At 49.0% G+C, this 23,454-nt stretch overlaps 1 protein-coding gene and 1 long non-coding RNA gene across 4 annotated transcripts in view; both read left to right on the top strand.

Moving 5' to 3' along the window:
• The window catches only part of RPS6KA2 (ribosomal protein S6 kinase A2), a 456,813-nt gene that overhangs the window by 165,768 nt on the left and 267,591 nt on the right, over nt 1–23,454 (top strand). The window lies entirely within an intron of this gene.
• Nucleotides 8,217–8,971, top strand: LOC131382902 (uncharacterized). The gene is made up of 3 exons (XR_009212538.1): nt 8,217–8,234; nt 8,334–8,421; nt 8,608–8,971. It is a non-coding gene; the product is annotated as an uncharacterized LOC131382902 (long non-coding RNA).

Below are 23,454 nucleotides of genomic sequence, written 5' to 3'. Positions count from 1 at the left end.
GGCTGGTTAAAAAGCCACAGTGCAGATGCCTGTCCCATCAGAACCTCCTGTCCGCTGATGAGTTCGCCACCTCGTCCACCAGCCCTTCCTGCCAGCAGCTTCTTCCCTCTCCAACAGAGAGGCAGTAACTACTCTATTGCAATATTCAATGGAAGTTGCCCTTCAGTCTTTTAATTTTGATCACTGGGGAAAATCGCAGCCCCAGAAGAAGTCGAGTGTTTCCTGTTCTTCATGTCTGTCTAATACCTGACAGTTCCTGGAAAAGACACACACTGGGCAGATGGTTACTATAAAAATGCATGGTACCCAACCTCATCAGCCTTTGAGAACTTTCCTTTATTCTGACCATAGCTCTATACTCACTTTGCTCTCACTCCACAATGACTGTTTTCAACCTTCTCCATTGACCTCAGCCTGACTTCCACTGGCCAGCATTCTCTCCAGAGGCTGACCTTGCTTCCCACCAGACAGAAGTTTTTTAAGAGTCATCACTCAGATACATCCTAAAATTCCTGCCTGTGACCCAACAGGTTTTCCTGTATACCCACCCATCCTCTTCTTCTTCCCTTCTGGTGATATGAAGAAAGTACTTCACCTGCTACACATACCAGGAAATTTACGACACTCTATTTTGTGTCGCAGTCCTTTCTCTTGTTGGAGTCTTTATATTTTTGTGGAAATACGCCCCAGCATTTCCTATGTCACCCACGTACACACATGCCCATTGCATGGCACAGGCAGGAATCCCACCCAGACCCCAGTCCTTACAGTCACTCTCTTCTCTGCACAGCAAATCCTTGTAAAGAGATTTAACTATCGACTCTTTCCCCACTTCTCCACCATCCTTCTAGTGCCAGTCTGCATTTCTTCCACTATCCATTCATTCCACACACAGTCACTGAGTCCTCCCCGTGCCAGATCCTGCCCCGTTCTCTGGGGCTACAGAAGTGAGCAGAGCAGGCAGACGTGCCTTCTGTCCCAGTCGAGGAAATGGCCATCCATCCATGTTGCTTGGTCCAGTATGTGTGTTTCCATGTCTGTTTCAGTTCAGTACAAGCCAAACACTGTAGCAAAGAGATTTCAGAATGTTAGGACTTAAATAGGAGAGATATTAGCCTCCCTCCTGTGATCCGGCCCAGAGCTGAACAGTCCAGGCTGGTGTGGAAGCTCTGCTCCACCAGGTCATCCAGCAACCCAGGTTCCCTCCATCTTCTCACTCTACCATCTTTTAGGGTGTGGTTCTTGTTTGCAGAGTTTAAACTGGGTCATTTTCAAACTGGATTTTCAGCCTTCAGAAAACAGAAAAGGAAGAAGTCTAGGACAGTGGCTTCATCTTTATGGAGATTCCTTGGGAGTTCATTGATTCCCTCATATACCATTGATCTGAACCTAGCCCCATGACTACACTTGGCAGAATGGAGCTGGGAAATGTAGTCTCCATCTCCAGCCAGGTGGCTGCATGCCCAGGGGACGTTCTGCCACAGTTCCAGCCTACTTGATTTGTGGTCAAATTCCGTTCTCATTTCTATTTCTTGGGTTGCACTATGGTTTATTTACAATGTGGGGATATCCTATAGCTTACATGAGTCTTTTTCTAACTTTACCTTCTCCCTAGACAATATTATTTCCTCTTTAGCTGGTGTATTAGTCAGGGTTCACCAGAGAAACAAAACCAATAGGATATGTATCTATATCTATATCTGTATACACACACACACACACATATACACACATACAAATACACACACACACACATATATACACACACACACACATACACACACACAGATTTTATTGTAAGGAATCGGTTCATACAACTATGGAGGCAGACAAGTCCAAAGATCTGTGCAGTTGGCAGGCTGAAGTCCCAGGAGGGCCCATGGTGTAAGTTCTAGTCTGAGTCCAAAAGCCTGAAACCAGGAAAGCCAATGGTATAGTTTGAGAGCTGGAAGGCTCAAAACCCAGGAAGAGCTGGTGTTTCAGGTTGAGTCCAAAGGCAGAAAAAGATTGCTGCCCCAGCTCAAGGCAGCCAGGTGGGAAGGGGTCCCTCTCACTTGTGGGGGAGTTGGCTTTTCTGTTCTGTCCTTTCACTGATTGGGTGAGACCCACCCACATTGGAGAGGGCATCTGCTTGACTCCATTCGCCAACTTAAACGTTCGTCTTCTCCCAGAATACCCTCACGGACACATTCATAATAACCCTGACCAGTATTTGGGCACCATGCAGCCCTGTCAAGCTGATGCAGAAAATGGACCATTTCAGTTGATGAACATTTGCTAGGTTAAGGAAAAATGGGGGAGGAACTGTTGGTTTTAATGGATGGTTCAGGGGCAATGATTTGAACTGTGGACATGTTCACTGAGTTTCCTGGGGAATATTAGAATAAAGGTTTCTACCAGAGAGTGCAGATATTAGTCTGAAGCTTGGAAGATAAGTTCAGGATAGAGATGAACTTGGAGAAATCATCTGAATACAAACGACGCATTTCCATCTACCTATGCAGGTTTCCGATGAGCATCTCCCATCTCTCATTTCTGATCACCCCCGTATTGATTCAGTCCCCACCCAGCTGATGGTCCATCACCCAGATCTCACGTGGGGCTGCTTCTCCCCACAGCCTAAGTGCAGGCGACAGCGTATTGTTTCCTGGAGAGCCGCTGGAGCCTCTTAGCTGCTAATCCCACTCCGGCTCTTCCCCATATCAGAGTCAGTTGCTGTGCAGTCTAAAACGGCCGTCCCCAACCTTTTTGGCATCGGGGACCGGTTTCATGGAAGACAATGTTTCCATGGAAGACGGGCGAGTGCAGGGAGGGGAAATGGTTTGGGACGAAGCTGTTCCACCTCAGATCATCAGCCATCAGATTCTCATAAGGAGGGTGCAACCTGGATTTCTGCATGCACAGTTCACAATAGGGTTCCAGCTCCTATGAGAGTCTAATGCTCCTATGAGAATCTAGTGCTGCTGCTGATCTGACAGGAGGTGGAGCTCAGGCTGGAGAGGTAACGCTCACTTGCCCGCCTCTCACCTCCTGCTGTGCAGCCAGGTTCCTAACAAGCCACGGACCTGTACCAGTCTGAGACCTGGGGATTGGGGAACCCAGTCTAAAAGACACAATCAGAAAAATACATTCTTCTAATTAAAACCCCGCAAGACCTCCATTGCACTTAGGATAAAGCTCAAAATTTTAAACAAGGGCTAACCCCATTTTCTGGCCAGTTCTGGCCACGTACATCTTTGTGGGTCTTCTTAATGACACTGCGCTTGTCTCTGGCTCCGGGTTTGCTCCTGGGGGGTTGTTCTGTTCGTGTTGTGTTTGTTTTGCCACTGGGTATTCTTCGTGCGGGCTGCTCTGCACATTTCTCTTTTCCTAGAGAATCTGGACCCGCCTTTTGGGTTTCAGAGTTAGTGACCTTTTCTCAGAGATGACGTTCCTGTCTCTCCAACCTGGGCTCAAGCCTTCCTGCGTCCATTCACGTAGTAACTCGCAGCACAGCAGCCATATCAACTGTATTCATAGATTTGTCTATGTCGTTATTTGCTTAGTGACATTTTCTCCACCAGAATATTAGCTCCTTAGTGGCCGGATAGCATCTCTTCCTCACCACCGTGTTTCCAGAGCTGATCCCATAGCCTAAGTGATTAATATCTATTTATTGAATAAATGGATCAAGCAGAATTATGTAAGCAAATAGCATATGGATCACATTGGTATCTAAAACCCAGCTGGGAGGAATGGTAAATACATTAGATGATGAAACAGCAAGTATGCTCAATCAATATTTCTTAAATGAATGAATTACTCTCTTTCTCTCTCAACATGGAAAGACGCAGTAAGTGCTCAGGTCGCTCAGATAATTATGCTTTGTGGTATGTTTCCCACCAACAACAGTAGATTCAACTAGAGACGCAGAATTGCTCTAGCAGAATGCGAGTGATATTTAAAGCTTACGGGAAGGTAAAGGGTTCTCACCATGTAGGGAGAGGTTTGCATCAGCTTCCTGGATCCTGCAACTGCGACTTCGGAGTGCAGTGCCCCTGCCCAGTTACCAGGTGGTCAGAGCCTCAAAAAGTATTAGACGAACTCTCCTGGGGCCAGGCTTTGTTCTTGGCAGTTTCAGACATTTTTTATCCTGGAGGTTACTAGAAATCTCTCCACAATTTAGTTAAGGAATCAAGAATCATCGGAGTGGTGACTGTATTGTATCGGAAGACCGTGAATGGAGAGAGGGGTGAACAGAAAGAGACTACAGAGTCTTCCAAACAATATGGGATGTTCCCAGCAAGTTCCCCTAAAGGAGGAGCAGCGCCATCCAGGCCGTCTAACTCCTCCTCCTCTGTGGCCCAGGTGAGTGCTTCAACAGGAAATAAAGCAGCCGGTTCCTGTGTTGGTTAAATGATCTGCCAAGTGAAATTCCTTCTTGAGTCTCTGGATATCCACATGGCAAATAACCTCCTTGTGTGGGAGGCGGAGGGCATGTGGACCATCCAGCCCTTTGGAGACATACGGGCAGCGAGCCCCAGTCATAAAGAGGTTCATTATCCTCTTGTCAAAAATGACTCATAAATTCCTGATGAGCTACACTGTCAGACAATGCACAGTAGAGACATTTTATCAATTTTGTCATTTAACAGAACGGTGAGAATCATCGTTAAGGGAGAGAGGAATTTCTTTGAGGTAGGGGACAGAGAGACGTCTAATGAAGAGGAGAGGTTCCGGCCTTCACCAGCAAACCACAGGAGTAACCTGTGCCTAAGGGGTGTGTCTAAGCTTGGTGAGTGGAACTTGTTATGAATTGCTTTTATTTTTGTGGCCTTTCTCTCTCAAATTGCTGACTCCAATTAAGCTGTTGTTTGGGAAAGCCCAGGACGAAAACCTAGTGGACACGGCTAGAGTTTCAGATTGGTGGGCACACTGTATTCACAAGGATGCAAACAACATCATGTTACATTGCGGGGAAGGGGGATATTAATGGTGCAGCCCTTCTAAAAAACTGCTGGAGACATTTTATGAACAATTTGAGTACACCTTAGATCTCCCTGGCCACAGACTGGGCAAGAGATCGTGACTAAGTGGACTTGGAGCGGTCCACAAATATGGAACAGGGAGTCCTCCTGGGGCTTTGCGATGGAGCCGCGGGACTCTGCGTGCATGGCTCACACGCTCCTTTTTTCCATTTCTTTAGTAGAGGCCCTGCTGATGTGCAAGGAAACCAGAGTTTTAAACGTACAAAAATAGAATCTCCAGAAAAGACACATAACTAAGGATATTAAAAACAACAAGAATCACTTCCGCGTGTTTAGCAGCTTGATCTGCAGCCTTTTCAGGACTGGAGAAGGTCCCAGAACATCTGGATTTCACAGGCAGTGATAGGAGGCAAAATCCAATCGCTGCAGCACCTCCTGCGAGCTGCGGTGCCAGGCGCTCCTTCTGATTTAGGCTGGAGACAGGCAGACTTGCAAGGGAACAGGTGGTCAATTTCGCTAAACTTGCCACCCAACGGAAAGAGTAGCCCTATATTAAGCACTTGACTCTGAGGTGTTGGACTGAGTCAGTTACTAAAAGTGACATTGTCATATCCTTGCTGCAATCAACTGCCTCTTGCCCTCTCCTGACTTTCGGATGATCCCGAGTGACAATTAGCCTGAATGTTTACACGCTCCCATGGAGCTTTGCTCTCCGAAATGTGGAGGAGTGAGATGCTCCGTGCTTGAAGAGAAAGACAGTGTGGCTCCCCGGCCACAATCGTCATCATTTCTCACTTAGGCGACATGCTCTCTCTCCTCCGCCAAGCCTTCTCTAAGTTCTATGGGATATTGTTAGTAAGTACCCTTGTTTACCTTGTTAAAAAGCACTTTGGAGCCTGCTGTGTTGTTTGGTTTTGTTTTTAAGATGGTTCCTGATCCTCTCTGGAAGCCAAACAGGCCAGTTAGTTATTATTTGGCATAATAACGGATGACATTTGTAACTTTTTTCCCTCATTTCTTAGTATTTTACTTAATATGCAACTTAGAGTAGGATTTTTTTAGCATCCAATTTTCTCATTTTTTCTGTCCTTGTTTATTCTACTTTGTTCTACTTTGTTCGTGTGTATCTTTAAATTTTGGCTTGCAAGAGTTTTCTGCACAGCAGAGCGTCTGCTCCCCGTCCAGTGTTATTCTCGCTTGTCCTTGAGTTTGCCATGGCTGGGTTTCCCTCATCCATCTCTGCACACGCTAGTCCCTGGGTTCGATAGAACACTTTTCTCACAGCACCTTCTTCTTGGGCACATATTCAGTAGGGGGTGATTTTAGTTTATAGCTTGAGCAGAGGTAGGAGGATGAGCGCTATTTGCTTCTTTTATTTTTTTCTGACTACTTCTTTCCTTACTTTTCTTTTCTCTCTGTCGCCTCACTTTACCCCTTTTACTCTTCTGTTCTTCCCTTATTTTATCTTCTCAAGACAACACATCTTGACAGGGGACACTTGTGGGAGGAGGGGAACCCACACGTCCACTTCTCTTCTTCTTCCTCTTCAATGTCATTTAATTTTAATGCATGCTTGTGCATCTGCAGTTCTTTTCCCCCAACACAGGACGCCCTGACCTGTAACTAACTCCAGAGAGAGGGAGGATTTCAGCTGATGGGTGACTGCTCCTGGGACACGGTGAATAGCTGCCCAGGAGCCTGTGGCCTGTGTGGCTTCCTCCCGGCCTCACGTGCTTCTTGAGCTCTCATTCTGGTCTTTGTTTTCTTTTGTTGGCATTTCAATTTCTCATTTCCTTTCCCCTGTGTAAGCGTATAGAAGATGGATAAATAGATCATTACATAAATGCCTGCAATCTAGTTAGCATTGTTCTTTTGTAACATGCTTTTGCCTCAAACCAAAGGAGCCTCCACTCCTTTTGAAGATGAAATATTTAGATAGGGGCCTTAGAAAATGTCACGTATGTCATGGCACACATGGTACTAATGGTGGGGTGCAGATAAATCATGTCAAAATGTGGAGTAAAGTTAAGAACACATCACAGAGAGGGTTGGAGCTCCCTGGACTCTGAGGGACGAAGGCTTCTAACAGGGCAGCAGGGGAGGCCCTGGCTGAGCACAGTACCCTGAAAACCAGGAGGTGAGATGCGCTTGTGTGCAGGAGGGAGAGCCAGGAGCAGGGGAACAGAGAGCTTGGCGGGGAAGGTGTCGGGCGCCTGGGGCAGGGAGTGACACACGAGAAGAGTTATTTTGGGAATAGCCTGGCAGGTCTCAGGCTGGATTGGAGTGGAGAGAGATTAAAAGCAGGAAATCGTTTTGAAGGTTGTTATAGCGTGAGTGAGTCATAAGATGAGGAGGGCCTAACCTGGCATGCGGGCTGTGAAAACAGAGAAGGAAAGAATCCAAGGAACTCCTGAGGTCAAGTCCTGGCAGCACTCTTAGTGGAGGCTGGAACCTGGGGCCGTTAATTTTCAGGGCAATCAGATGGCAGAGTCAGGTATAAAAGGAGAAGCAACATTACGACACAGCGCAGGTCTCCTGGGATGAGTTGGCAACGCCTGAATCTTCTAGAACCTACAGTTTTTTATTTTCTATTTTCGTTATGGTTTAAAACCATCAAGAATATATTATATGGACTACGTGCTGTTGATTATTATGCTGTTTACTGTTGATGATCACATTAATTATTTATTTAATGCTTTCATGTAATTAATGTCCTTTATAAAACATTATAATCAAGATGGCATGCCACAGAGTAAGCCCTGTAAACACCTGTCCACAGCATGCCTGTTCAGGGTCTCCGTGGTCAAGGAATTCCCCTGAGAAAAAATGAGAAGAACAGATCTGTATCTTCAACGCAAGCATATGGTTCATATTTATACACGTGGCCATTTAAATTTGAAACAAGTTGCTTCTAGGACTTGCCACAGTGCAGGGGCAGTGTTTGCTAAATAGATGGTACACGTCCGTTTAATAGCTGAGGAAACTGAGGCTTATCTAGCGGAAGAGACTTTTAGGGGCACAACCCAGGGAGTCTCACTGTGGAGCGGCAGAGCTGAGCCACTGTCCCCTCCTGCCCCCAGGGAGCGGACGTGTCCCCATCCACAGAGAGGAAAACCAAGGCTCGCAGAGCAGCATCGAGGTGTCAGAGGATGCCTGGAGTTCCAACGCGGGTCTTCGAGCTCATAGAGGGAGTTCTTCTCCCTTCGAAGAATCCTGAGAACTGTGTAAAGCTGTTTGGCACCTTGAGGCATAATTCTAGCCATGCAGGTAGCTCAGACTGTCTGATCTTGTGATAGACACTTGGTGGGAATCCTGTTGCCTTTCTGTGCTGACATGTCTGTATTTCTGTATTGCCTCTGGGGCTAGGATGCTCTGTCAAGGAATAGACCAATTTAGCCCTGATCGTGTGGAATGAACAGGTTTGAATGGTCGCTCCCGAGGACTCACTCTGGATGTAAGGACAGCTTGACATTCCCCTCCCAGAGCAGTGGATTTATGTGAAAAAGCTATGGGAGAAAAGACCCCATCACCCCAATGCTGGGTGCTCACATCAGACTCGTGGGTTGTGATGTGGTCCCAAAGCAGCCTCACGTCTTCACCCTCCTCCCTCCACCCCTCAGCTTGGTCCTTCCCCTGACAGGCCACCTCCAGGGCTCCCAGAGCCCCTCACCCAATCCCTAGACCGGAGCCATGTGGCGGGATTGCGGGACCGTGCAGCTCTGCCATCTCCTTGGGGAGGGAACGCAGTGTGGACTCCTTGGCCACAGCAGCAGGACCAGGAGCCTCCTGGTGAGGCGGGTGGGCCTTAGCTTGGCTTCCTGCCACTTGGCCTGAGGGCCGAATATTAAAACTTTCGTGTGGCTTTCTCTGGTCCTGGTGTCCTTGGTGTGTGCACACAGCCTTGCAGAGCAGAACCCTCATGGGCACAGAGCTGCTTCCGCCAGTGCTGTCTTCACTCAGCTGCAGTTGGATGGTTTTGTTCAGGGGCACCAAGCTTTTGCCTATGAAATAGGGGGACATTTATTAAAATGCCCGAGGCTTCAAGCAGCTGTCTGAGATGCCTGCACTCAGTCTCCCACACCTGTCCCGCGAGGACCCCCTGGCCTGCCTGGCGGGTAGCGCCTCTGACCACAGGGCCAGCAGAGCCCAACACCTACGAATCCAGCGGGGAGAAGCAGATTCCAGGATCCCCTGGAGGTTCTAAAAACCGGAACCGGCCATGCTCAGTTTAAGCAACACCGTTTTCTCGGGATCCTCACTTATTTCCTCATTCAATTAAATATTTATTGTTTGTTCCACTGCGGGCATGTCTACTCTTTTTCTTGTATCACATTGGGAAGCCACGCACACATATCCGTGGCAGGTGCCTGTGTGCAGAGAGTTCCGGTAACGCTGCAGGAATGCCTTGGGATGCTACCTTCATCCCGGGCTCCTGGCCTTGAGTTCATCTTGGTGTCAATTCAGTCACGAGTTCTGTTTTTGGGACAGGAAACCAGTCTTCTCTGCAGGGGTAAAGCAGTGGTGTAAATCCACATGGAAACATGGGGCTCGGCACTGAGAAAGCGAGGGCTTTGGTAGGGGAGCGCTTTCGGCGCAGCCTCCAGGCACAGAGCGGCCAGAGCCGTGCTCAGCTGGGCGAGTGGGGAGGGCCTGCTCAGGGCTGGCCTTCGGCAGGAGGTTCCCGTTGTACTCAGAGTTTCCTTTGTTTTCAGGGATGCTATTAAAGTTAGCCCTGAAGCAAGGGTGGATTTATTTCCACTCCACTGAAATCTCTTGCTCTACATTCAGGCTGTGCATGGTGAGGGCATTCTAACTTCGTTGCATGTAATAACTCACTTAGTCCTTGTAATTTTTTAGGAGCACAATTACGTTCTCATTTTGCAGATGAGGAAACTGAGACAGGAGATGGCCCCACATGGGTTCATGTGAGCATGAAGGTGTGGAAAGAGGGCTCCCAGGCTGCCCCCATGCGGGGTTTCTGTTGTTTGGCTAACCTTGGGCACGTCCTAGCCCCTAAGCACAACTGTGGTTTCAACGCTGTCTGTTGCCAGCCTCACGCTGACACTGTCACTCTCGCTCTCGCCTTCCCGCCCCCCACCTGGGGATCATGTCACCTCCTCATGGTGACACTGTGTGCCCCTCTCCTGGCCACCTGGTTCTCACCCTTTCATCCTCCAAACCGAGTGATTTTGTTTTGCTCCATGGTTCTGCTCATTGCTAGGGGGCACACGTGGCCCTGGTTAATCACTTGATCCTGACTTGTGAACCCAGCCACCCGTGGCCAGCTCCTTCTGCAGCCGCACTGGAGGTAAAAATGTGCCCCTGGCAAGGCCAGGGAGGAGAGGAGGGGGCCGGGCAGGTGGGACACGAGTGGGAAATTGAGGTCGAGGACCCTGGCGGGGGCCCTGTGCAGTGTCCCAGTGGCAAAGCTTGTGTCTTTTTCAAGTCCCCCCTCAAAGATCCACCACACACAAGCTTTAGTGAGCAAGGGAGACACCCAGAGACCTCGGAGGCAGGCAGAGCAGACGAAAGAGCACCCCAGCTGCTCCACAGCGAACCCGGAAGCCCTGTCAGCTCCTTCGCCTTCCAGAGACCCGTCAGGGCCTCCCCACCCCACACACCCCTCCCACCCTGAGGTCTGCGGCCCTATCTCCCTCCTCCTGCCTTTTGAATACTCACTCCATCTCCTCCCAGCCAATCCCTGTCCCGCTGTGTCATGCAGAGCAGCCCAGCTCTGTCCCTGCTTCTTCCCAAACAGGCTCCTCCGTCCTGTGAACAGAACCCCCTCCCCAGTGGTGGTCTGGGGGCCTTTGTCCCATTGCCCATATCTTCCAGGTCTCACTCCTACCGCAGGGGGCTTAGAAGCATTCTTTGGACCACACATAACCCAAGATTGATTCTGGTGAAGGCAATTTTGCATCTCTGTGCACATGCATTGAGCAAATCCTGATAACGCTCCACACAGAGCCGCCGACGCAACGCTGCGCCTTATTTTAAACGTGCCCAATTTAAATTTGTTTGAACGTTCTGTTTGCTCTTCAGCACAGAAAATCAAAGTTCAATAAGCCACATCTGAGCAAATTAAAATGACTGGATTCCTGCAATTCAAATAATTCAGTAAACCATCTTAATAGAAAAATAAATAGAGTGGAGTCAGCTGGCTCCCAATAGTTGAATTCTTCAGTCAACAATTTTCCCTCCAAACCACCTCTTCCTTTTCTTTAGCTTCTGGGTGTAAAACCCTGCTGGCCTCTACTGGTGTCCCCCTGCCCCTACTAGAACAGCAACAAGGCCACGATCACAGGCAGGGAGGCGCCGCTGTTGTTCTTTCAATAGTGAATATATACACAGCACCACGGACACTCAGTAATGGTGCCTTGCGCTATCAATCACCTAAGCACGTGCATGTCCAGTGCAGACTACAGCTCTGTGTTCCTCCTTTGAAATTTGGGTCTAATGATCCCCTGGCCGGTGACCTTGTCAGGGTCAACGAAGTGAGGCAGGTATCGCACCCGCCATGGCTCCTGGCACGCAGGAGGAACTCTGCCCGCGGTGGCTGCTGTTGCGATGATCACGATGCAGCTACTCCCCACAGAGACTGTGGAGGCAGTTGCTGGGGCGTTGCTGTCTGTGCCTGGATCTCCACGGCCCCGGCAGAGTCGCAGGTTTCCACGAAGGCAGGGCAGATGCCTTGGTTGGCTTGTGTCTTCATGTGGTTATCTCAATAGCATGGAGAATGGGCTCAGACAGAGCTGTCCTCTGCCCCACACCCAGTCAGTCCCTCCAGACTTGTACTCGATCCTATTCTCCCCTCACCCCTGTTCTTTCTCCTTCAAACCTCGGGTGAAGGAAATGGTGGTGCTGTCCTGGATTTGTGGCCCCACTGTAATTGGCACATGTTAATCCACCAGGTATGCACAGAGTTCCTACCATGGGTGCTGCTGTGAGTGCTCTTGGCTTGGTGGAGGAAACAGCTCCTGAACAGGTCCTCAAAACACAGCACAGTTAAAAGCAGTGACATAGATACCATGAAGATACAGGTATGGACCCAGCTCAGCCGGGGAGCAAGGTGGCTTCCTAGAGGAAGCCAGGAGGCTGAAGCATGAGCAGAAGTGGGCCAGTGAGGGATGGGGAATTTGGGGCAGAGGGAGAAGGAAAGCTAAGCCACATGGGCTGCAGGATCAGATGCACTGATGGGCCGGGGCCTGTCAGCAGAAGCCACGTGGCTTTGGGCGCAGAGCATGTGTGCTGGCTCCAGAGTACCTGGGAGGTGCTGGTTTGGCATCAGAGGTTTCAGAAGGTCACACCAACCTGCTTGGATTTCAGGGTTTGTTCTGGGTCATTTCACCTCCCTGCACACAAAAAAGCACAAAGTTGCTCAGGAGCCCACCAGGTGACACGGAGATAACCCTGGGCCACAGGGTCCCACAGTAGGAGAGGTCGGGTTGCTTCGCACGGTCTCCACACATCCTTGTTCCCAGTGACAAATCCTCATGCCTGGTGCCCTACGCACCCTGACTCCTGTTCCCGGCAGCAGGACTCAGCAGGACCGACCTTACGTAAGCATAGGACGGCCCTTAGGTCAATGCTGTCCTGATCTCTTCCCATCTCTGTGGGGTAGAACTGGTGTCACTGCCAAATAAGATTCTTGCTCCTTCCGTAGGGTCTAGAAAGGCACCTGGGTTATCCCAGTCATTCGTTCTCATTAGCCCTAAGACCTGAGGCTGTGAATGTAAAGACCTCACAGCTCCTTCGTCTCGGCCCCTTCATTCGCCCTCTGTCCCCCTCCCTCCTAGGGCATGGGCCCATCGTCCGTCACCATGGTGCATTGTCTGCGGGCTCACTCGATGGCAGAAGTTAAAAGCAGTGTTGTAGATACCATGGAGATACAGGCATGGACCCAGCTCAGCCGGGGAGCAAGGCAGCAAGGAGATGGTAGGAGATGTGGTGGTAGAAGGGGCACCAGGCACCTGGCTGTGTGAACCCGGCTTGAGCCTCAGTCCTACAAGGCTCTTTGCCATTAAGAAACTTGATGCCCATAGAACTGTCGTGAGGATCAAGAGTGATGGTGCACAGGGAGGAATTCTTTCAAAAGCTGGGATGCAGTGGGGGTTCAGGAAGAGTCTACGGATTCGAATCCAAGATCTTCCCTAATCCTAGGGAATGAAACTATATTCCAACAACTCTCAAAGATGCACGGCTGTGAATCCATCAGTTCGCCTCCATGAAACTAGGGCGGAAAGAAAGTCAGAGGTCTGGGATCCTTGCACTCTGGTCCCGACTGTGTGAGGGAGGACAAGTGGGATGGACAGTGATAGAAATGGCCAACAGATCATTTTAACCATTGCCCTCCACGGCCTCTGTCCTCCCAGCCTGCACACTCCACACTCCATCAGGGTCCTGCCTGAGCTTTCCTCTGCCTCTGTCCCCGCAGCCTGCACACCCACCCATACTCCATCAGGGTCATGTCTGAGCTTCCCTGCAGTGCTAAGCTCCGCCCACTGGATGGGGACTTCGAGGCTGGGGCGCTTCCATGGAAGCCGGTTGGCCCTCGCAGGGCTCTGGAGCTACCGCCCTGCGGTGACATCTCCCTCTTCCTGCAAGGGCCTCCTCGCAGCCACCTGTGGCTCCCAGGACCACACTCTCTCAAGTAAGGATAGCCTCTCTAGCTCCTCCTCTGGCACAAGGTTTCTTGCTGCTTTTCAGATTTGTAAGACATTCTCTTACTATAAATTGGAAGGAAGGAGAAAGGGCATTTAATTATTAACAAGTAGGTTCAGAATTTCTCTTAGAAAACAAATCAAGTTGTTCATGGGGGGAAGGGTGACAGATGTTCAAGTTGGGAGGTAAAACTGATGTGGGCTGGAGGTGAGGCTCTCGGGGATGGAGCTGCACTGTGGATACATCCAGTGGAGTCTGCTGGATTCCTGGGGCCTCTGGGGCAGAGCAGAGGAGGGCAGAGAGCAGGGTGAAGGCTTGAGGATGACTGCACCCAGTGAGACCCCGCCTTTGGTCTCTAGTCTTCCTGGTGATGCAGGACAGGTGAGCCTCAAATTGGGGCTTAGCCTTCAAAGGGTCTTGGCTTCACCCAGGAGAGAATTCAAGAGCAAGCAGATGGTAGGGTGGAAGAAAACAGCTGTGTTGAAGCAGCAGTGTTACAGCTCTGTGACTGCTCCTGCAGAGCAGGGCTACCTGCTAGGCAGAAAGTAGCAGCTCAGGGCAGGCCTACAGTCATATTTATATGCACTTTAAATTACATGTAGATTAAGGGGCAGTTTATGCAGAAATTTCTAGAAAAAGGGCAGTAACTTTTGGGTTGTGGGGTCATTGCTATGAAAAGGGGCGGTAATGCTTGGGTGTTGCCATGGCAATAGTAAACTGACATGGCACACTGATGGGCACATCCCCTGACCTCTGTCCCTGTGTTAGCAGGTTCTCAGTTTGGTCCAGTGTCTGAACCCCGCCTCCAGAATCAAGTCCCGTCTCCTACCTCACCGAGGAGGTTGGGCCCTGTTTTCTGATCTCTGTCCCCAGCTACATCTAGATGACAACACCTCCTTATAGACTCCTCCAGTTCTCTTGGGTTCCTACAAGAGCGTGCCTGGGACAGAGTCCAAGATGAACTCCTGCACGGTAGCCCCTTGCTGCTGCCTGGTGGGCTCTGGGCCCTGAGAAGGGAAGCGGAGGTGCCGTGGCTGTTGTAGGCCTGTCTGGGGGCCGGGACCTTAGAGACCATAGCTGCCGAACACCCCAAGGACCTCTCGCTAGCTGCTCTCTCCTGTCTCTCCAGGCTGTCCCAGCCTCACCCACCACGTGCATTCTGACTCGTGTGGTCCGATGAGAATCAGCTACCAGCGTATCAGTGGTGGAGTGAGGCCCCGGATGCGAAAAGCTCCAGATGTGTTTCCCTTCTGTGTTCTTAGTCTGATGTGCTCTGACATATTTGCGCCTACCTAGTTATCCAGAGACATTGATTTCCTTGGCGGGGAAGCACATTGGGAAAAGGAACATTTATTGATTAATGGAGGGAAATATTTGAGTCATAGATTGTCCTTAGATGAATCATTGATTTATTTCCAGTAAAATCTGACTTATTTAAATGGCCACACAAGTAACTAATAAAGTAATTTAAGAGTCATAATTTAAACGAATGAGATACTTTTAAAACATATTTCTAGGTCTCTAGAGTGGAGGGAATGTGGTCTGTAGATTATAATTGATCCTGGGGAGCAAACACTTTGCTTCCTGTTTACTCACTGCTTGCTTGGAAATACATTGTTACATTTCTGGCTCTTGCCAAAATGTAACTCTGAGTTAGGAGAGCATCACTTCGTGTGATTTATAAAGTTAAAACTTTGTGCACTTTTGGACATCTGCAATATGCAATACTCTCCAACACAGAGGCACATGTAGGTATGAGTTGTCGTGGAAATGCATGTGTTTCCATGGTAAGGGGTTGCCCCTGCCCTGTGGAAGGAGTCATGTTGCATGTTGTGACCCCTGGGCAGGGCTTGGATCTTCTGCCACAGAAGCACAGCTGCCAACTGTGGCCTCAGGCTGGGCTTCACCGAGGGCAAGCGGCGAGACCCATCCGATGTCCATCAGCTGGTAGGCCTTCCCCTAGTTTCTTGTTGCATTTCTTCATTCCTGCCTTCACTTACCTAGCGTGGTTTGGGTCTAAGGAATGTGGTTATAAAAGCTGGAACCCACATGATCACCTGACCTTTGAGAAGAAACAGAGAAGAGGAAAAAGGGCTTAGGATGTGGTCAAATGCATGGGTTGTCTCTTTACTGAGGTGGGTGGTGATCATAGGGCACTCTGAGGACAGGCAGTAGGGCTGTTATTTTGCTGGGTGTGGGGAGACAGGTTCCATTTCATGGTTTCCGATGAATGAGCTTGTCCCGGCTATGAAACAATCCTTGCTTTCTTTGTGTCGTTGTTGCTAGTATTTATCTCCACACTCCCACCCAGTTTTCTTCTTGGGATTCCACTTATTCGACAGCTAATTATGGAGTCCCTCTTCCCTCTCACGCTGTTCTAGACCCTGGAGTTCAGCAGTAAACCTGACATGTTGGCCCTGCCCTCAGAGCTTGTTCCCTGCCCCTGCCTTTCCCCAGGGCTGTCTCACCCTCTCTATGCTTCTCCTGTGCTGCCCACACCGGACCCCACCTGTGAGCATTCTAGGCTCTGATGAAGTAGGGAAAAGACACTCCCCATGGCTCTGGATTTATGATGTAAGCCGAACATGGCTACTGAGCCAGAAACAGAGCAATAACTTTCCATTTTCCTATGACACCTCAATACCAATGTTTTATTAAATTGCAAGGACTAAAAAGAACTAAGTGACGCATGAGTCTGTATTTTTAATTGAGCTTTTATGTTCCTCCATTAATGAAGAAGGAGAAAGCTGGTACATTTTATTGCCTGTAATTTTCATGCGGAAGTTTATTCTGAAACATATTTCAACATCACATGCCTTGGGTAAATTGCCTGTACCTTAAACATCACAGCAGCATCTGAAAACCCTCAGAACTCTACTTACGAATGAACCAGATTTTACTATTAATACATTGGTTAGGCCAGTTTTCTTTGTATATTCTTGCTGGGCATCAGAAGACTAAAACTTAAGCTGTCTGTCATCTCCGTGGGAGAACAGTGCGGTGGTAGGTGGTGTCGAGACTCACAGAAGGAGCCGATCAAGGGATCTCAGCAGGAGCTGCTGGTGGACAAGGCATTTCCGGCAGGGGACAGGAAAAGTTGGTGGCATTAACATTCTGGGCACCTGCTGTGGGTGTCAGGCCCCAGCCCTGGGCCACAAGGGTCAAGACAGGACTTTTCATCTCTGAGAGAGAGGCCGCCAAGAGCAAGATCTTGGGCGGGGGGTGTGGGAAGGGGGAGATCCAGGGAGAGGCCTGGCCCTGTGATCTGGAATCACAAGAGGAAGGAACTGGGACATGGCAATCACCAGGAACAGTTTTCCCTTCGGGGCACAGAATCCTGGCACAACTTGCAGGGAGAGAGCTCAGCCTTCCTGGGGCCACCGCTCAGCACTGGTCACACTGGTCAGCAGTGGCTGCAGGTGTCAGAGAGGAATTAGGGGTAGGAGATGCCATGTGGAGGGTGCAGATGAGAAACTTGGACCTTATGTCAAGACGGAATCTAGAAGCAGGGCGTGGTTTCCAGTGGTGCAATGAGTTGGTTTATAATTTTGCATCCTAGGCCATCGGCTATGCCTATTTTTCTTGGGAAATGAGCATCACTTGTATCAGGAAATGGTACAAATCCATTGTGCAACCCACTTTTTCTTTTTGTCTTGGGGTATGGCATCTATTTCTTAAACTCAGAAAATTTCTAAAATACAGTGTTGTAAGCTGCAGAGTTTTGGTACATCCTTCCTTGCATTTTCCAAAGGCGATGGAAGGGACACGTTGTGGCTAGATCTGTGCTCTGGCACTGCCTCTCCACCCTTTCCACCTTCTCCAATTTTCCCTGCTTTCCTGCTTTTTGTGCTTCACTAGGGAACAAAGCCTGATTCAGAGCAGAAGGGGTGAGAACATATGGGAGACACAAGTGGCTGCTGTTAAAGTAGAGCAGTCCTCACTCGATACGCCAAACAGGTTCCTCACAGGCCTTTCCAGAGTCAAAAATGGGAGGAGACGGGCAGCAAGGCTGAAACTTTTCCGATTCTGCAACTTATACTGAAGTTTGAACTGTGCCTCTGGCCTCACCAAGTCTTCTTTTGTGTCCGGAATTTGTGGGTTCTTGGTCTCCCTGACTTCAAGAATGAAGCCACAGACCCTAGCGGTGAGTGTTACAGTTCTTAAAGATGGTATGTCTGGAGCTTGTTCCTTCAGATGTTCAGATGTTTCCGGAATTTTTTCTTTCTGGTGGGTTCATGGTCTCGCTGACTTCAGGAGTGAAGCTGCAGACCTTCACAGTGAGTGTTACAGTTCACAAAGGTGGCGCGTCCAGAGTTGTTCATTTCTTCTATGCAGAGTTGTTCATCCCTCCCGGCAGGCTCGTGGTCTCGCTGGCTTCAGGAGTGAAGCTGCAGACCTTCGCAGAGATGTTACAGTTCACAAAGGCAGCACAAACCCAGAAAGCGAGCAGCAGCAAGATTTATTACAAAGAGCAAAAAAACAAAGCTTCCATAACGTGGAAGAGGACCAGAACAGGTTGCCCTGCTGGCTGGGGTGGTCTGCTTTTATTCCCTTATCTGGCCCCACCCACATCCTGCTGATTGGTCCATTTTACAGAGAGCTGATTGGCCCGTTTTACAGAGAGCTGATTGGTCTGTTTTGACAGAGTGCTGATTGGTGTGTTTACAAACCGTTAGCTAGACACAGAGTGCTGATTGGTGTGTTTACAATCCTTTAGCTAGACACAAAAGTTCTCCAAGTCCCCACCAGATTAGCTAGACACAGAGTGCTGATTGGTGCGTTTATAGACCTTTAGCTAGACACAGAGTGCTGATTGGTGCGTTTATAAACCTTTAGCTAGACAAGTGCTGATTGGCGCGTTTACAAACCTTTAGCTAGACACAGAGTGCTGATTGGCGCGTTTACAAACCTTTAGCTAGATACAGAGTGCTGATTGGTGCGTTTACAAACCTTTAGCTAGACAGAAAAGTTCTCCAAGTTCCCATCCATCCCAGAAGCCCAGCCAGCTTCACCTCTCACTGGCACTGGCGAGGGACTTTGCCGCACCTAGCCCAGGCACTCCTGCAGCCCAGAGGGAGCTCGTCCCCCATCAAGCCCAGCAGGCACTGGCCTACCGCGCTGAGTGCGGGGCTTGCCGAGCCACGCTCACCTGGAACCCGCGCCGGCCCGTGAGCACCACTCGAAGCCCCAGCTCCCACCCGCGCCGCTCCCTCCACACCTCCCCACCAGCAGAGGGAGCCGGCTCCGGCCTCGGCCAGCCCCAGAGATGGGCCCCCACAGCACACCAGCCGGCTGAAGGGCTCCTCGAGCGCGGCCAGATGGAGGAGCGCGGCCAGGTTGAGGAGGTGCCGAGAGCGAGCCAGGGCTGCTAGCACGTTGTTACCTCTCACTTTCACATTCAAGCTCTTTCTGGCCATGTCCTACACATTATCCTTCATCTCATGTTTTATAGATTTGCACTGGCAAAAATAAGTGACAATATTTATTTATTATTATTATTATTGAGATGAAGTCTCACTCTGTTGCCCAGGCTGGAGTGCAGTGGTGTGATCTCGGCTCACTGAAACCTCCACCTCCCAGGTTCAAGTGATTCTTCTTCCTCAGCCTCCCGAATAGCTGTGATTACAGGCGCCCGCCACCATGCCTGACTAATTTTTGTTTTTGTTTTTTTTTTAAAGAGAGTTGGGGTTTTGCCGTCTTGGCCAGGCTGGTCTCGAACTCCTGACCTCAAGTGATCCACCCGCCTCAGTCTCCCAAAGTGCTGGGATTACAGGCATGAGCCACCATGCCCCGGTGACAATATTTATAATTTTTTTGTTGTGACTTAAAAAGCAACATCTCCTACTTAATAGCCTTTCTGTTCACAGTTTCTTTCTCCAAACCTACTATTTAGTTATCTGTTAGTGCTGGTAGTTGGTCAACCAGGTTTTGTAATGTGAACTAAATCCTATAGAGTTAATATTGCTTGTAAACAAATACGGTTTTATCTACTAATGACCATGATCAAAAAAGGTCATACTCAAATTTATTTGGGGAACAGATATCTAAATACACACTATTTCTAGAGTTTTTAAATCCTTTTGCCAAATTTTAGAAATTCATCTGTGGTCAAAAAATACCTGCTTTGCAGTTGAGAGCCCAGCCCCGTGAAGCACAGGGGGCTCAAGGCGCAGCAGAAATGCAGGGGATCGAGACTTCAGAGGCCACGTTTTGAGCCCGCTTTCTTTGTCGCTTGCCAGCCATGGTTGGACAAAGGTCACCTGGCCTTTCTCACCCCACCTTGCTGCTTCTCCAGGCATGAGTCACAGTAGTCTGTAACTCTGAGGGTGACACAGAACAGCAAACATTGAGAACTGTTAAGTAGACGTAAACAATCTTATCTGTTGGGAAAGACATGCAGAGTAGAAGCCTTATTTAAGAGAACCAAAGTTCCTTCTGTGAAATAAAAGACAGAAGGATTGAAGGCAGAAAACTGAGTTTTTGTTTATTTTGCGTGGAAGTAAAATACAACTTTATCTAGCGAAAAGAAGGTTTTTAGCTAAACTGTTGTAGAAGGCAACCTTCTGCCGTCAGGGGGCTTGCAGGGCGGCTTGTGGAATCCAGCTTTCCCACGATTTGGTTCCTCGTGGAGGATGGAGGCCCAGTCAGGGGGATGAGAGATGTTCTGAGCCAGGATAAGCATGGAAGAGCCTCGTGAAGAGCGGAGAGGATTTAGGCCCACCTGGAGTAAGAATGGGTGCTGGGAAGTGGCCGGAAATAAGGTGGGAAGGTAAGGAGGCTCTGGCTGGCAGGAGAAATTGGTGCCGGTTGCACAACTTGACGGCTGGCCTACGTTCCTGAGCTGGGCTGTTGGTATGAACACAGCACAGGTGTGGATCCATACCTGAAACCAGCTTTATGTTTTCCCAGGATCACAGCTACATCCCACACCAGCTTTAAAAATGACTTATTTTATGCTGTTCTGGGAGCGATTTTAATATCAGAAGCATTTTAAAAGTGACGGTCACACTCAGTTGCTTGAGAGGTTAAACCCCTGCTTTAAAAAAGATGACTTTTATCATAAAAAATGCAAGCACATATGGAAGCAAAGAATGTAGTAAATCCCCACAGATCTGTCTCAGATAATTTCCGAAATTGCCAGACCAGGCCAGTCTTGTTTTATTTATGTGTCCACTCCCTCTGCCTACCCACACAGCTCCAGGTTATTTTGTGGCGAGTCCTAGGCAGCATACAATTTACTTTTAATTTTAGAATAATCCAAAAATATCTTCCTTCCCCTTTTCAAGGATAAAAATGGAATAGCATTAATACCTACTCAGGTTGGTAAATACATGCCTGTAATCCCAGCACTTTGGGAAGCCCAGGCAGGCAGATCACTTGAGTCCAGGAATTCGAGACCAGCCTGGCCAACATGGTGAAACCCTGTCTCTACTAAAAATAAAAAAATTAGCTGGGAGTGGTGGCGCATGCCTATAGTCCCAGCTACTTGGGAGGCTGAGGCAAGAGGATTGCTTGAGCCTGGAGGAGGAGGTTGCAGTGTGCTGACATCATGCCACTACACTTCAGCCTGGGTGACAGAGTGAGACCCTGTCTCAAAAAAAAAAAAAATACTGATATGAACACGTTTCTTATTTTTAACTACATAGAGCAGAAGGTATTTGTATTGTATAATATCTTCTACTATTTTATATCTCTATTTCTCAGAATCAGGCGGTTCTGCCTCTTATGTGTAAAACCTAACCTTGGCTTTACGCCCATGTCCGTCTGTTCCATCTTTCTGGAAGGTGTCAACCTCTGACCTTTCATCCTAATACTACCTCAAGCTTTCTGTTGTGAAGACACCTGGTAGCCCTTGAAGGTTATAAATTTTCAAAATACGCAAAACAACTATATAGAAATTCAAGTAAATTTGGTAGAATTGAGCATACTGGAAACAGATTTCTCCAAGTTAACTAAAACTCCGTTGAAGAGAAGCCCAGGCTTTCTCAAGAGAACATCATGACACACTACTCCTAAGTGCTGGACCATGAAAGAAATCCTCTCTCAGTTCCAGTTTCTCCAATAATTAATCAGTCAAAACAAGAAGGACAAGAGAAAAAATTCAATTCATAATCATGAGCCTCTTTGAAGTGTAGTAAATTGTGTTTGGTACTGTAGGATACATACAAACATGTAGATTGAAGGAAGTTTAAATCTGGTTGAGCGTGAATATGTAGACTTTGGGAGCACTGTTTGCAGCACAGTGTGGTAAGTGCTGTGGAAACATGAAGCACATGGCTATGGAGTTTCAAGGGGAAAAGTCTTATTTTCTGATGCCCAGCCTCACGGGAGGGCTCAGCACAGGGACACCCCCAGGAGGGGACAGTCTGAAGTGTGTGCCTGGAACGGTCCTGGTTACAAGTTCTACATGGAGATTAGGTGAGATCTGATCATGGCTGACTTCACATCAAGAGGAATCTTCCCGTGTAATAGGGAGCCGAGCCGCTAGACAGTGAGGCGTGGAATCACAGGGTGGACTTGCGCTTCCGGAGATCAACCGGCCATGCTTTCTAGGGGAGACCGGCCTGGGGCAGGGCCAGCCCTTCAGGAGAAGAGAAGTGGATAAGGCAGTTGCGCAGGCTGCACCTCCCAGGACTTTTTTTTTTTTTTTTTGAGACAGAGTCTTAGTCTGTTGCACAGGCTGGACTGCAGTGGCATGATCTTGGTTCACTGCAACCTCCGCCTCCTGGTTTCAAGTGATTCTCCTGCCTCAGCCTCCTGAGTAGCTGGGATTACAGGTGTGTGCCACCACAGCCAGCTAATTTTTGTGCTTTTGGTAGAGACAAGGTTTCATCATGTTGGTCAGGCTGGTCTCCAACGCCTGACCTCAAGTGATCCACCCCCCTCGGCCTCCCAAAGTGCTGGGATGACAGGCATGAGCCACCGCACCCGGCCTCCCAGGACTTTTCATTGGCGAGCTAGTGAATCCCTCATGGCGAAGCCTGTTTACACTCAACTTTCTGTTATGACGATTGACAGCTTCCTTACCTGCCCAGAGAAAAGCAAACAAATGGTGACCTCAGAAGCAGCACATAGAACTCAGGGAACAGAGACCTTTAAAAACCTAGAGAGACTGTGAAGATATGACACAATAGCCACAATAGCCAAAAAACAAACAGGATGAAACAAATGAGGAATAATTGGAAAAGTGAAAGCGTTCCTCCCGATTTAAAACAGGAGTGCTAAAACACAAAAACATTTAAATATTGGGACAGTGTTGAGGAATTCTAGTCAGTGGAACTGGAAACAGGCACAAAATAGGATTGAAATGAGAGGAAACTTTACTAGATCTTCATGTTTCCTATTGGGGAGTTCCTTATGTCTTAACCCACCGAGAAGGAAGGAGCCTGCATGTGTCCACGGCTGTGGAGGGGACCACCCAGCAGGGCTGATCTCAGGAGCACGTCGCGCTGGGGCTGGGGAGGGGATTTTCCAGGGCCTTGCCGGGTGTCACAGCCTCTCTGCTCTTGTGGGATTGGTTACCTTTGCAGGTACCACTGTGCCGCGAACATCTTTAAAGGCAGCTGATTAACAGCGTGGAAATTGGGGCAGGACCAGGGGCTGAGAGATGGCAGGTTGGGCTGGGGGAGAGTGGGAGAGAAAGTGGAACTGAAGGAGAAGGGGTAGGTGGGCTGGAACTGCAGGGGCTTCCCCACTGGGAAGGGAGGCCGGCCTCCTCCCAGGCATGAAGATGATGTGTGGGAGAGGCCCTCCTCCCTTTGGCTTTCGTCCTGTTTTCTTTTAAGCAGAAGACTTGGGCCCTGCCCCCAACTGTGAGTGCCCTCCG

This window comes from Hylobates moloch, unplaced genomic scaffold, assembly GCF_009828535.3.
Source record: "Hylobates moloch isolate HMO894 unplaced genomic scaffold, HMol_V3 SCAFFOLD_2, whole genome shotgun sequence".
Taxonomy (NCBI): domain Eukaryota; kingdom Metazoa; phylum Chordata; class Mammalia; order Primates; family Hylobatidae; genus Hylobates; species Hylobates moloch.
Note: the sequence above shows the minus strand (reverse complement) of the source record. Positions and strands in the feature narration are given on the sequence as shown.